The sequence below is a fragment of the Caloenas nicobarica genome, chromosome 2, assembly GCF_036013445.1.
Source record: "Caloenas nicobarica isolate bCalNic1 chromosome 2, bCalNic1.hap1, whole genome shotgun sequence".
NCBI classification, from domain to species: Eukaryota; Metazoa; Chordata; class Aves; order Columbiformes; family Columbidae; genus Caloenas; species Caloenas nicobarica.
This window is the reverse complement of record NC_088246.1, coordinates 32,087,031-32,101,389: the sequence shown is the minus strand read 5'-3', so window position 1 is coordinate 32,101,389 and position 14,359 is coordinate 32,087,031.

Genomic DNA, 14,359 nt, shown 5'->3' with positions numbered 1-14,359 from the left:
TGGGTTATACCTACAGTGGTCATGTGGTGTAGAACAGACAGGCAAGTACTACACATACTTCATCAATCCCCAGCTTAGGGCACCCTCCATATCACAGTTGACTTCACTGATGTAGGATGAAACTCATACTGAAAGAAACAGGACATGGCCAGAGACTGAGGAACACTAACCTTGGGCTGTGTTTTGGTCTTGTGGTATTACAGGCACCTGTGATTTAGGTGTGTTGCGCATAAAATAATGTGACAACTAGGAAAGCGCAAGGAAGGCTTTGAAACTTTTTGCATTCCGGACTTCTTTTTTGTGCATTTTGGATAGATCTAGAGAGCTGGCTTGGATAACTCGAGTCAGGTTGACATAGACAATAATTTTTAGAATGAATTACTGCACTTTGGGAAGAAATAGAAGAGTTATGTTAATTCAACTCTACATTTAGATACTGTGACTTTGTTTTCTGCATTATTTATGAGTGTCTGTGACAAACACAGCTTACCAGCAGAGTACTGGCACTGTGGCAGCAAAGCACCATGCATTCTGAAATTTGGCTGGGGTATTTGACATTTTTGTTCTCCTTCTCTACTTTCAAGACCTCCTCCTATTTCTTCTGCTGTTTTCATCACATAAAATCTTTGTTCAAATGTTCCCCCGTTTATTTCTAATTGATATAATTTCTCAGTGGTTTTACAAACCTTCATTTTTTGCTGCGTGTAACATTTAAGAAATCAGAGAACAAGTCACATTATAGTCACTATTGCACTAATGAATAAAATTCAGACGCATCACTCACCAAAGACATTGTGTACAGTATTTTGATAAAAAGCAAAAGTCAGAACCAAACAATAGTGGAACGGATGAAAAGATGCCAAGAAAGATTAATATAGCTGCGTAAACATGGCTACTTAGGATAGTCTGAGATTATTTGTTCTAAATAAAAATATTTTTACTTTTTCTGTCTAATATCTACTTTTCTACACTTCCAATAGCATTTATCTCTGTTTTCTAGTTTCAGTTATGCCTGCCGAGATGATTTTTTCCAGGTTTTTCTGTTCTTTGGCAGGTTAAAAGCACTTTTGAGATTCACCTCTGGGATAAATTCTGATATATATGTATTTCCAAATCTCATTTTCCAGATGCTTCTATGAATATCAGAGACATATGAGGTAGTTTTAAGAGTTGTTACAGACTGTGCCATAGACAAAACAGAAAACCAGTTTGGTTCTTCTCATACACAAGAACTTTTCCTTCCTTTAGGGCATGGTTGTGAACAGAATGTTTAACGGTGTAAAGTTGCAGGCTTGAGCTTTAAATCTTTAATTATGAACTGCTAAATGAAACCGAGAGATTGCCTCTAGGTCCCTGCCTGCTTTTAATCACATCATCTTAATCTGCGGTTGCCCAATTCAAACCATGTCTGCTTTTCCATACTAACCATTTCTGCTGGCTGTTTGAGTGAGGTGAGAAAATAGACATGCTTTGTTCTAAGCCTAATTTAATGTGATTATATTTCTATAGTGTCATGAAATTCAAAAAGAAAAAATGCAAATTCCTGAACCTGGGATGAGCTGATCCACTGCAGTGATGTAGTCTGGAGACTGACCAGCTATAATAGCAGCTCTACTGAAAAGGACTTGGGTCTTGGTTGACAATATGAGGCAACAGTGTGTCCTGGCAGCAAAAAAGGCCAGCAGCATCCTGGCTGAGTCAATAAGAGTCCTGCTAGTGATTAGTCTCATTTATTTGGCATGTATTAGACTGCATATATAAACCTGCATCCATATTTTTTTTCTCTGAAATACATGAAAGATGAAGATAGACCTTAGCAAGTGTATTTAGCAAGTCACCCTCATGATGATCAGGAGCTGGAGCAACTGTCCTGTAAGGAAAAGCTGGAGGATTTGGGCTTCTTCAGCCCAGGAAAGAGAAGTTTTAGGGCAGATCTAACAGAAGCCTACTAGTGCTTTTTGGGAGGTTAGTAGAAGGAGGCAGGCTTTTCACTGAGAAGATAATGGCTATAAACGGGAACAAGGAAGGTTCCCAGTGTACTCGAGGACAAAAAAAAAAAAATTCTCTCAAGATAATTAAGCATTTAATTAAGTTACCCAGAGAAGGCATGGAATCCTTTTCCTGGCAGGTTTTCAAGACCCAGCTGGACAAAGCCCTGAACAACGTGGTCTGAATTCAGTGTCAAACCTACACTGAGCAAGAGGTTGGACTACAGACCTCCCAGGGTCCTTTCCAACTTGAATGTTTCTGTATTTAAACACCACCACAGAATTTGGAGCCAGTTAGAAGACAGCAAATAGATTTCTCTTAAAATAGTTGCAGAAAACATTGATTTCTCTATTTTAAAATGTATGCTTTGGAAGAAGTCAAAATAGCATGACCTGCTGGCCAAGAAACAGAGTTTTATGAAGGTGGGAGGAAGATAAATAAACAGGCAAGAAATTACTATGTTTTAGAGCATCATCCAGTTACTCGAATGCCACGTCAGCCCTGCAGCTAATTTGGGCCTCATGATGCCCCTCTGAAGTGTTTCTCTGAAATGTGCTTCATGTAGTACAAGCGATAGCTGATTTTTCCTGTTCCTGTCATGACGCATCGTTTGCTTATCCTTGCTTTTTAGTTTGGCAGACATTGTCAATGTAAGAGAACTCCCTTCAGTAAGAGCCCAGAGTCAGCTTTCTGCACATGAGGATAGGTTAATTTTGGCAGTTGGTTCCTCCAGAGGCACCTCCACTGTGCCCTCCCTGTCATCCCCACCTGACACATACGGGGTAGATTTCCATGCACATAGCTTTACTACAGATATCTACAGTACAGGCTTCCATATCTGAACTAGTCAATGTGTCTTCCATGGATGTGCATTATGATCAGCGGAACCAGAAAATGTAGGGATATCCACCAACCTATTTTAGACTTCTACATTAGAATGAGACTAGTCATAGTGCAGATAACTGCATTTGCCAGAGGGAAAATCCCCATGGCATTTGATTATGCTCATATTAGAACGGGGTCTTTCATCTCAGCTAGAATATAAAAGCATAGAAATTGTGCTATGGCATCCATATAGCACTCATATGCAATTTATGGCTACTGGAAAGCTATGCTAGAATTAAATCAATGTGCAAGAGAAGGGGAAAGTATTTGTAAGCCACTAGCATTCTCCCAAGTAGTCCAGTTCCAACCAATGAGATGCCGTACCAGTTACCTCTGCAGTAACGCTCCATCGTGGGCCTAGTTCAGCATTCTGTCTAGTTCATGCTCTTATGACAAACAGCAGACATTCTTTCCAGCAAGTTTCCACTGATCTTTGCTATGTCATTTGTGTTAGGTTTTCCTGCCATAATTAAATACCATAATTAAATATTTTCCTTTTTTTATTATTAATTTATTTGTATTTGTCTTTCCTGCAATATGGGCAAATTAACTTAGCCACTGGCAGACTTTCTTTTTCATTCCAGTTTCACCACTGAAATCATACAAATACTGCTGAAAACTACATAATTTTCCTTCTGTCTTCACTTCTCAAGGAATGTCGTGCAGCACTGTGTAGTTTGTATGCACTTCTCAAATGACAAACTGTGAACATTTTTTTTCAGTTTATAAGTAAAAATGTCCCCTCACATTCCTCCAGTGGTCTGACTTGGAAACTCAGCTCTTTCTGAAAATTACTCTCTCTTCTCCCTCACCTGTGTTCTTCCCATAAATAGATAGGTAGATAGATAGATAGATAGATAGATAGACAGACAGACAGACAGATAATCAGTTATACTGTTCTACAGAGTGGCAATAACACTTTTCAGCCAGCTCTATTTTCTTGAAAGAAAAGTATGGAAAATAGTCATAAAATCTTGGCTAAAGTCAATATCTAAAATAAATACAAGACCTATATGCTTTTCAATTATCTGCGTTTCCCTGTATATTTGAGGATCATTTGTTTTTTCCAAATGTATTTGTTTCTGTTTAGGCAATAGTCCTTGCAGAATATGGAGGAATCTACAGTTAGACAGCCCAAGGCTCCTCACTTTGCAGAAGAGAACAATCTCCTGAGTATCTGCCTTCAGTCAACTGAGAAAGAGGGGATGTCCCAAGAGGGTAGCTGAGAACAGGAGTCTAGTTTAATCTATAGCTTAGCCTAGACAAAGTATCTTCCTCACTAGCCACATAAAGTAAAGAAATGTGAATATCACTTCACAAACTTTAATCTGAACACATTGGTCTCCATGTGGGCTGTCTCAAACTTGCAGTGGTATAAGCTGAGAGAGGAATTTCATTAATTTGCTCTTCATCATAGAAATGCAACGTGGCAGAACCTGAGCAGAGCCCCAGGGTAGTTGCAACCTGCACCTCAGCCCAAACCACGCTTCCTGAAACACTGCACCAAAATCTTTCAGCCAAAGATCAGTTGCAACACTTTACATGTGTATACAACAAGAACATGTTTCTTATTCAAGAAAAGGGAAAAGACAAAGTCCCTGGAACCTCTTACAATGTCTTCTGTGCAACGTCACTATTATAGATAACAAAGAACTGCCAGGTTATACCTGTCTACTGAAACACCTCATTAATTCAAACAAAAGATCATCCTTTATTCTCAAAAAAAAACATTTACAGGACTGTGCCACAGCTGGAAGCTATTATGCAGGCCTTGGTAACGATTGTCAGCAGAATATCAGTTAAACAGTTGTATGGTGATGGCTAGGGCACATAACAGACTCATTAACTTCAGTATCAGTAACACAGACTTTAGTGTTTCAGATATCTAGACATTTGGGCCTGAAATCTGTTAAGTTTTTTTTGAGATCTAACATCATCTATTTCAATGTACATGCTAAGAAAGAAAGAATGCAGATATAATGAGATCTTCCAAAGATGTTACTGGAAAGACATCGAAAGGGACTAATGCCAGCTAGTGGGAACAAATCTCCTAAGGTCTCTCTATCTGTTACCTCCCAGCTGGGTCCTCTCTGGCTCCTCTAGATGGTGATTTAGAGTAGGCTTAACCTATATATTTGCAGTTCATCTCCATCGCCTAAAGTAGTGGCTTTAGGGAGACAACTGTTTTAGGCTAGGTAGGGAAAAATGCAAATTGTTCCAGCTTTCCTCACTGTAGAGGCTGTCTCATCCACATCTTATAAAGATTGTTAAAGATGGAAGAGGCACTCCTATAGAAAATTATTTTCACAGAGACTACTGACAGACTTTTCTGCTCAAAGCTGGAGGTCTGTCAGTTGGAAAAGATCCTAGAAAATAAAGGTGTGGGTGTAATCATGGTCAGCTGTAGGATGGATCATATTATGATTGAGCATTTGTAACTACTATTGAAAAAAAAAAAAAACACAAAAAAACCCAGGCAAATGTGACACTAAGAGGTGTCATACAAGATGTTTCCAGAGAGAGAGAGTGGTTGTACAGGCCCTCATGGGACCATATCTGTAATATAATGGTACATTTCTGTTTAGGAATGCTGAACTCCTGCTAGAAAAGATGCACAAAGGAACAACTAGATGTAGTGAATAAAGAAGTTTTCTTGCAATGAGAAACTCAAAATCCCTTCTTTGTTCAGTCCAGAAGAAAGAATACCTAGCTGAGATATGATTTCCCTGCAGAAAGACTTATGAGATAATCCGTCAGGGCAATGCTGGCAAAAGAACACTTGATCAGAAGTTGCCAAGTGTACATTTAGGCTGGTTAAATCAGAGTTTTTCTCAAAGGAGTGATTTTCAAAGGTAGGCTTGAGACAGAAAAATAAGCAAAATTCCTAAGTAACTTCAATGCACATATAAGCAGGATATTATGGTGTGGCTGCCTCCAGGAGTGCAGCACTTGATTATTCAGTCCTACATTTCTGTCTGTCTCCTATTAATCCTTGGCTTTGAAAAAGCAACAACGAGAAAATACTGTAGCTAGAAGCTAATCTGAAGCTAAAGATGTTTCTACATTGCAATGGCCAAAGCTGAAACCTTTCTGTTGGTAAAGCAGCGTGGTCTGTCAGTCGGTGAGGAATGATCAGCTGGAGTCCCTTTCTAGCAACTGGCTGTTGGGCATAAACACAGCTGCAACAGGACAGGTCTGCATCAGAAGAGAAGCTTGTCTGGCTTCTTTAGGAGAAGCCCTCTTGGAGACTTGCCAGAGACCTCAATCCCGTATTCTCTGATCCAGTATAGACACTCAAGAACATGCTTAACTTTAAGCATGTGAGTGGTCCTATGGACATCAATGGGGTTGTTAATGTGCCTAAAGTTAAATATATATCACGTGCTGTGCTGGAATTGGGCCAACAACTCAAAAACTCACAGGATCAAGATTTGGCTGAAGAACAGAGAGTGCAAAGGGAGACAAAAGCTGAGAGATCCTGAGTTGCTCTCATGCCCTCTTGTGTCAGTCCTTCATGGAAGCAAGTCCTGGGATAAACCCCTTATAACAGTAAAAGTGAAAGGAATACCTGTGCAGAAATCTTGAACACTAAAAGATGCTGTAAACACTCTCATTTTACAGCACACAATGCCTTTTGATTTTTAGATGTTATTACATTTTAAAGCAGATACAGTGATGTCACTGCAAGAAAACATCACAAAAACATCACAGATGCCTGGTTGACTCACTCTCACAGCTGCAGGAAAATAGTCCAATGTGTTTCTGGAGAGCATTCTTGCTTGCGAAGTCTTTATTGGGACACTCTGACAGTAGGGGAATGCAGCCGCTTTTCATTTCTTGTGGCAGTCAGAAAGTTACATTGAATATTTCTGAGCTCTCAATTTCTTCCAAAACACATGCTGAATTTCCTGGCTCTCTTCCTTAAAATCTGGTCTGTGTTTCTACCCCTGTTCCCTCTCATGTCCATGTAAATCTAAAAAAAAAAAAAAAAGAGGTCTGATTTTTCAAAATGTATTTTTAACTGTTTTTCAAGATTTGTGAATTTTTATATGCAATGACTACTTTTATTTTTACATTATTTCTATTCTGTATTTATCACTGGAATCCTGCAAAGTTAAAATAATTATATTTGTTCTTTTGCTATTAGTAATGCAACACTGCCAACTAGAGGCATTGGGAACTAGCAAGTTATTGTCTTACAGACCACATCAATAAACTTAAAGGGCTGTATAACTATAAATACTGAAAGATTGTATTTGCTCTACAGAAATCCCACCCAAAGCCTCCAACCACAGTAGTTTTTCCATTTAATTTTCTTTAGATTTTGATGCTTCAGTAAGTCATTTATTGAATCCAAACACCAAAAACTTTGTTATTCTATTAAAATTCACATCATCTAGAAATATAATTAAGCCAGATCTCAAACTACTTCAGGTTCCTCAAAGACTTATTGAGCCATTCTAACAACTTTTACAAATATACATCCAAAAGACCTTGCAAGTATTAACAAAAATTAAAATGTTAACTTTGATGGCAAAATAAATCCTAGATATCATTTTCTCAACCCACACTTTAAATAAGACTTCACAATCTATTGAAATAAAGAAATCATACTCACTGTTCAGCTGGGCTAAAAACGTATTTCTGTAAGTTTTCAGCTCTGTGAGATGGCGTACACTTTGAGGAGGCCGGTATTTGTTCCCAGTTGAAGAAGTAAGACTGAAAATAGAGAAAACATGCACTTGACCAGAAAGGCTTAGTTGCTGTCTGCCTCATGGGATTCCCTGACATGGACATGCTTGCTAGCTCACTGTGGGAGAAAAGACTCAGCATGAAGCTGTCAATGTCGATACACCATGTGCAGACCAGATCTTCGCAGGAACCACTTGCAGCCCCAGCTCTCTTCCCTGCGATGCCCATGGTGGTGTGGCACAGCAATGTGCAGCCGCCCAGGATCTGGCAAGAGCAAGCTAAAGCAGAGAAGGACAAGGACCTTCGGCAGGTCCTCAGGCCAACCAAGGTCTAAGGAAGCCCTGGGGAAAGGCTCATTCCAGCTGCGCCCCATCCCTCTTCTGCCATATCACCAAATCAAAAGCAACCCTGCGCGTAGCAGAGTCTGGTGGTAGGGAGAAAACCAAGAGGTCTGAGGATGCATCATACTCCCAGGCTTCTCTGCCATGCTCCACACTTAGAGGGTGCAGGACATACAACTCTCACTACTTCTAATTAAATACTGCAAACAGAAAACAGCTTTGGGAGCGGTACCTGTACCAGGTCTCTTTGGAAACCTGTTCCCAAGGAACTCTTCTGAGATGGCGAACTAAAAACAGGCAGGGGGCAACCCTTTGTGCTCTTTTGCAGCAGTCAGGAGTGCACTGTACATCTCCTCCTGGCTGGCAGTATGTGCCCTGAGGTGCTTGGGAGGCCAGAATGGCTTCCAGGGCTTCCCCTTGCTATTGTTCTGCACCCATATTCAGAGGGAGAGATGCCTGGATCTAAATAACGTGGTTTTTCTTTAGCAGAAACCTAGAGGATTGTTTGAAAACTGCATGGCTAGAACCATAGTGTCACAGGATGATCTGCTGGTAGAAGGGCAAGCCCTGCCTGTCAGAGCTCACGTGGCATTAAACAAACGTACTGTCCAGAACAGTTTGTACTTTTGGACTGAAGGGAGGAGCCAACAACATCCAGTGTTGGTTTCCTTTTATTTACCAAAACACATTTATTCTGTAAATCTCAGCAAAATTCATGAAAAATAATAAACCACATTTTTTCCCTGACAGTCTTCAAAGCTTTATATCTATAAAAGTGACTGGGAAATCTGAGAAGCCTGGAGGGCAGGAAAATAATCTCATTGGGAAGTGGAAGTCAATGGATAGTACTGACTCACAGAGGCACAGAGTTCCAGAGCAGCTGACAGCGAGGTGCCAATTAAGCCTGGAACCAAGTTTTCTAGAGGCTGAACCGCAGGGCAGTTTAAGGCTGGAGGAGCCAGGGTGTCCCAAAAATGCAGAGAAAACACTGGTGGGGTTTAGAGGTGACAGTACTGGAATAAGATGAAGGCCTAGAAGTGAAAGCATAGACATTGTCTTGGGAAGCAGACAATATGGTTTGCAGCCACTATAAACCCCTGTAAAAACTAAATCAGCAAATGTTTTTCCAGTTATATCATTATGCCTATGTTCCATAACAATGTAGTTACAGGCACACAAAGCTAAAAAAGCGTAGTGGCCCAATGGAAGCAAACCACTAGGGTTCAGGCAACACTGGATTAGTTTGTCACTCGAGCGTTACCTAGAATTCTGTTTTCAGGAAGGAAAAAAAAAAAGGCATCTGTTGTGAATCAGCTTGTAATACCAGTAGCAACATTTCCACAATGGTGACCATTTTGAAAAGCCCACACACGTCATATCTAGATTTCTGTAAATAGCTTTATTGAAATGAACCAGAGATTTTCTAGTAATGATTTTTGGCTGTCAGTCAAAACCTAAACTCAACAAACACTTGCAGGGTTTTTCCATTTATTGATTTTTCTGTTTGGCAGTGAAAGCCAGTGCTCAGCACTCTAAGCCTGAAGCGTAGTTCTCAGCTCTGGTACTACGTGCTGCTTGATTGTGCCCTGAGGTCCAGACCCACTGCGCATCAATTAGCTGTGTTAGGACCCAGAAGTACCTCTCATCCACGAAAATATGTGCTCTGTGTAGCTTTCTCATATTGTTTAGTGTAAAATTTGTTTGAGTATCATGTTTGTGTAATCTCCTAATTAATTTTGTATTGATATGCAAAGGCACTTTGGGCATGCATGAAAGTCTTGCAGAGTTATCAATATATGTTGCAGGAATGACACTGAATTACAGCTGTCACAGCAGTTGTGATCTCAACCCTTCCTCACAGATGAGCTAAGGCAGAGTTGGACAGAGTTAAGAACTTCATCAGCAACCTCCCTTTCTGGAGCAGGAGATCAACAGCAAGAGTTTAATTCTCCAAATCAGCCCACTATGATCAGTCTTGTTGCTAGTGAGCACTAGCTGGAGGTACCATCTTTAGCTAAGACAGAACCAAGGACTCCCCAGCTTCTTGCCATCAACATATTTTAATCCTAATGACCAGTTTCAAGGACAAGAGGGCCAATCGTGCCCTGAGGTGCACCCAGCACAGCATCGCCAGCCAAGCAAGGGAGGTGATTGTCCCGCTCTGCTCTGCACTGGTGCGGCCTCACCTGGAGCACTGGGTGCAGTTCTGGGCCCCACAGTATAAAAAAAGATATTAAGCTACTGGACGGTGTCCAGAAGAGGTCTTCGAAGTTGGTGAAGGGTTTGGAGGGGAAGCTGTATGAGGAGCTGCTAAAGTCACTTGTTTTGTTCAGTCTGAAGAAGAGGAGACTGAGGGGAGACCTCATCATGGTCTACAGCTTCCTCACAAGGGGAGGAGGAGGGGCAGGTGCTGATCTCTTCTCTCTGGTGACCAATGACAGAACCTGGGAGTATGGCAGGAAGATGTGCCCGGGGAGGTTTAGGTTGGACATTAGGAAAAGGTTCTTCACCCAGAGGGTGGTGGAGCACTGGAACAGGCTCTCCAGGGAGGTGTCAACGGCCCAACCCTGACAGTGTTCAAGAAGAGACTGGACAATGCCCTCAGACACATGGTGTGAACTGTGGGGTTGTCATATGCAGGGACAGGAGCTGGACTCGATGATCCTTGTGGGTCCCTTCCAACTCAGGACATTCTATGACTATTATGAGCTGCCTATTTGTGTTCTCCTGAATGGACTTCTCATTTTAGAACCATATTTATATTCACAAATACACTGTTCCGAACTGTGGAGTTACAAGACAGCTTTCTCTTCAGGATTTAGTCCTCTGTCCTGCAGATGCACCTGGATTTCACTGCCAAGTCTTGTACATCATTAGAGATACAGTGGTCAGGTTTGTGTATAATTTGAAAGGGTCAAGCAGATTGAAAGGAAATATGTGGACACCAAATATTATAATATCAAATCCTAGAAAGACATTATAATAATTGAGCAAGTGCACCAGGATTCATGCAGCCACATATGCCACTCTGGTAACTGCCACCTCTTATTTTTCCATGGTGAACTGAAAAAAATCTGTATAACTGAGAATTAATTTATTATCATATTGGTACAAAAAGTTTCCTAAAGATAGTATCAGTAACATAGGATTAAATGCACAGAGGGATTTGGCATTTAAAAGTTGCTTGCTCAAGGAAACTTACACATGCAGGCTGAAAGCATATCCTCCACTGTCATCCTGGCACTTATGTATCTGGGGACCAGACCTGGGGGACACAACCATTATGAGAACCGGTCTGCTTGATACAGCCCTTTCCCAGACCTCGGCACAAGCTGAGCTCACCCAGAAGCCCATACAAAGCTGCTCAGCCCTGCCAGGGCTGCTGCAGGGGGCAAAGCCTGGGCTGCCTCAGGAACTTCACTGCCAAAGCAAAGGCAATTAGCTGCAGTGCCTACAGCCTCTGGTGAAGCTGGGTTTCCCTGCCCTCAGGTCTGCTGCTCTGTGGATTGATATCCATGACCAACTTCTTTCTTTCCCTTCTCTTTCTACTTTATTTTATTGTATTTTATTGTATTGTATTTTATTTTATTTTATTTTATTTTGGTTTGGTTTGGTTTGGTTTGGTTTGTTTTTTGTTTTGTTTTATTTTATCTTATTTTATCTTATTTTAATTTAATCCAACAGTTAAAATGCATGGCAGCCCTCCTGCTGAGTGAGCGGGAACAGCAGCCCAGCCCTCACCAGCAGACACCTCTGGCACAGCCCCACAGCCCCTTCATTGCCTCCCCCAGAGCCTTTGGAGGCCACAGCCATGTTCCCGCTGCCACCGAGGGCTGCTGATGTGTCTGTACTGAAGCAGCCTAGTGAGGTAAAGTCTTTAAAACTCGTTGTGATCACTAGTTTTTAATCTGAATGAACACAGCTCACCTCAATTTTACGACTTAATGAGTCAGAAGTAAATCAGACTTTTAACAGAAGAATTATAACAGGGCAAGAAAAGCTTTCAGTATGCCAGGGTGAAATAAAACTACTTATTTTTACACCTACATTGTGCCAGAGAAAATTAACCATTCTGACTGTCAAGGGACTTTTCCTACAAACAAAAGACTTCTGGTGTTTTCAAGATTTTCTTTTTATAAGGCTGACAATCTCTGCTTAGTCCAACATGCACTTGAGTTACACTTGTTTGTATGACAGTTATCTTTAGCAGGTTCAAAAAGAAAGAAAAATCTACTTAACGTTGGGGCCTGATTAATATCCTCATTAATACATTGCAGCAGAAAGATGCCAACTTTCTGAAGTAAAAAAAAAAAATCAAAAATTGACAGTGTTGTCCATCATCACTTAACTCATGATAAGTCTTTTCACACACATGCCTGTGCAATTAAAATTGTAAGGATAAAAGTAAGTGTATATTACAAACTAATTTTCATACCATCTTATTTACTGATGCAGTGAAATAAGCAATGGTATTTACCCTCTGCGAGTCTTTGCCCTGGTGTTTTTTGGTTTGTTTTTTGTGAAGGTAGTTTAGCTTGATAATTCACCTTATAACCCAGATATCTTGCCTGATCTTCACTGGTATCTTGCCTCTCCAAGGCAGGAGAGGTGTTCCCTACAGCATAGTTCACTGGGTAGAGTGAAGAACAAGGACAGCTTTAGTCATTGCTACTTTCCCAAGGTGGATATGCTTCACCATGGAGGACCACAGCTGAGCCACATAGGTAAGTGAGCTTCTGCTGCGGGAAGTTCAGCCAATGGACCTCAGTTCCTGCCTGCCCAAAGCTGGGTATGAGAGAGGTGGTCAGGATTCCAGGAGCTTTATGACTTGCACAGGGTGTACTATTTCAGGAGGGCGTAATGTACACCAATGCTCTACCATACCACTCCAGGGTACCAATGAAATAAAGAGTGACTGGACACATGCTATACTCTGAGTAGAGACTTCCATAGTGCACCAAGGTTAGAGTTGAGTGTCTCCGTTTACTAGCAGGTTTGCAAGTTGCTCAGACACCTCCTGAAAGACAATGCCTAGAACAAGTCATCTTTAAAAATCCAGGGGAAAGTTCCGGCACCATCCCAACAAAAAGCAAAGAACTTCCATGGGGCAGACATTTCACTCCCAGCTTTCAGAACAATGTGGTCCAAGCAAAAACAAGCAACAGCCTTATCAAAAATTCACACCCATCCTGATGCTAGGACCTTTGTAGAACAACTCACAAGGAAAAGAAGGAAATCTTTTATATAGGAGTAACTCATCACTGAAATCTGAATCCTTCCTTGCCTTTTATTTCCTCCATCACTGATACTAGAGTATTTTTGCTTCTCTTTTTAAACCCAGAACCTGTTGTCTTGCTCTCATAAAGGAGGGAGCTGACACTTGCAGGCTTACAAAACAAAAAGTCCAGCCATTTGTTTTCATCTGCTGAAGAAATACATTCAGTTTAATGTGATTGAGCTGGAAACCTCCCCTGGATTCCTGCAGCAAGACCAGCTCACCTGCAGCAGCAGACAGCATGGTCAGCAAGGCTCCTTCTAGATCAACTTCTGAGGCTATAATGCTTACAAAATTAGGATCATTTTTCTGATAGACCAAAGTGTCTAAATGCTAAAACAGAAACCAGATTCTTAAAGGGTCTTAATATTCCTTTTTATTACTGTAGTAGAGACGTGCTTCACATCATCATCTTCTTCAAACCTTCCCCTGAGCACAGAAAGATGCCAGTCCCCATGGGACCTAAAGAGACAGGAGGAGCAGGGAGGAGGCATCAGACGGGAGTTTCAATTCTGCAAGTACTGAAGAAGGAGATCTTTAACAGTCAAAAGCAAAAAAACCTCCTTTTCACTGGAATTGAATATACTTCATTTTATATGTAATAGGGGTTTCTTCTAATGAGCCTGCTGCAATTCAGGGGATTTCACACTTAACCTCATGAGGAGCAGCCATAGCCCATGAGAAACCACACAGACTAAATATGTGTCACTGCGGGACTTTTTTCCCTAGAAATTCTCTCAGATGCTAACTTTTCTCTTTTATCTTTTATTCTCATATTGTGCACTCAGCAAATTCAGATTTGTACTCAGCTTAAGGGTCCAAATAGATAAGTTCCCATGGGTTAACCAATCTAATGTGGTTCTCATGTTAACTGAGCCCAGCGTTGCCTGCACTCATGCTCTTGGCCTGCAAAGCAGATGGTTATTACAGCTCAGTAGATGCAGAATAGATCATTACACCGTTGCAACTGGATCATGCAAAAGCCATACCTGTGCAAAAACTACTGCAAAAGACATGGTAAATCGCACTACCCAGACCTAGGGATCTCTGCAGGTTGGGGTTAGGAAAGGCTGTTTAGACCAGCAGCAATGCTCATCCTCGGTCACTGACTCATGCTGCAGACTGCAGCAAGATACTTCAGTTTGAAGACTGACTTTTCTGTCTGCTGAGGTATCAC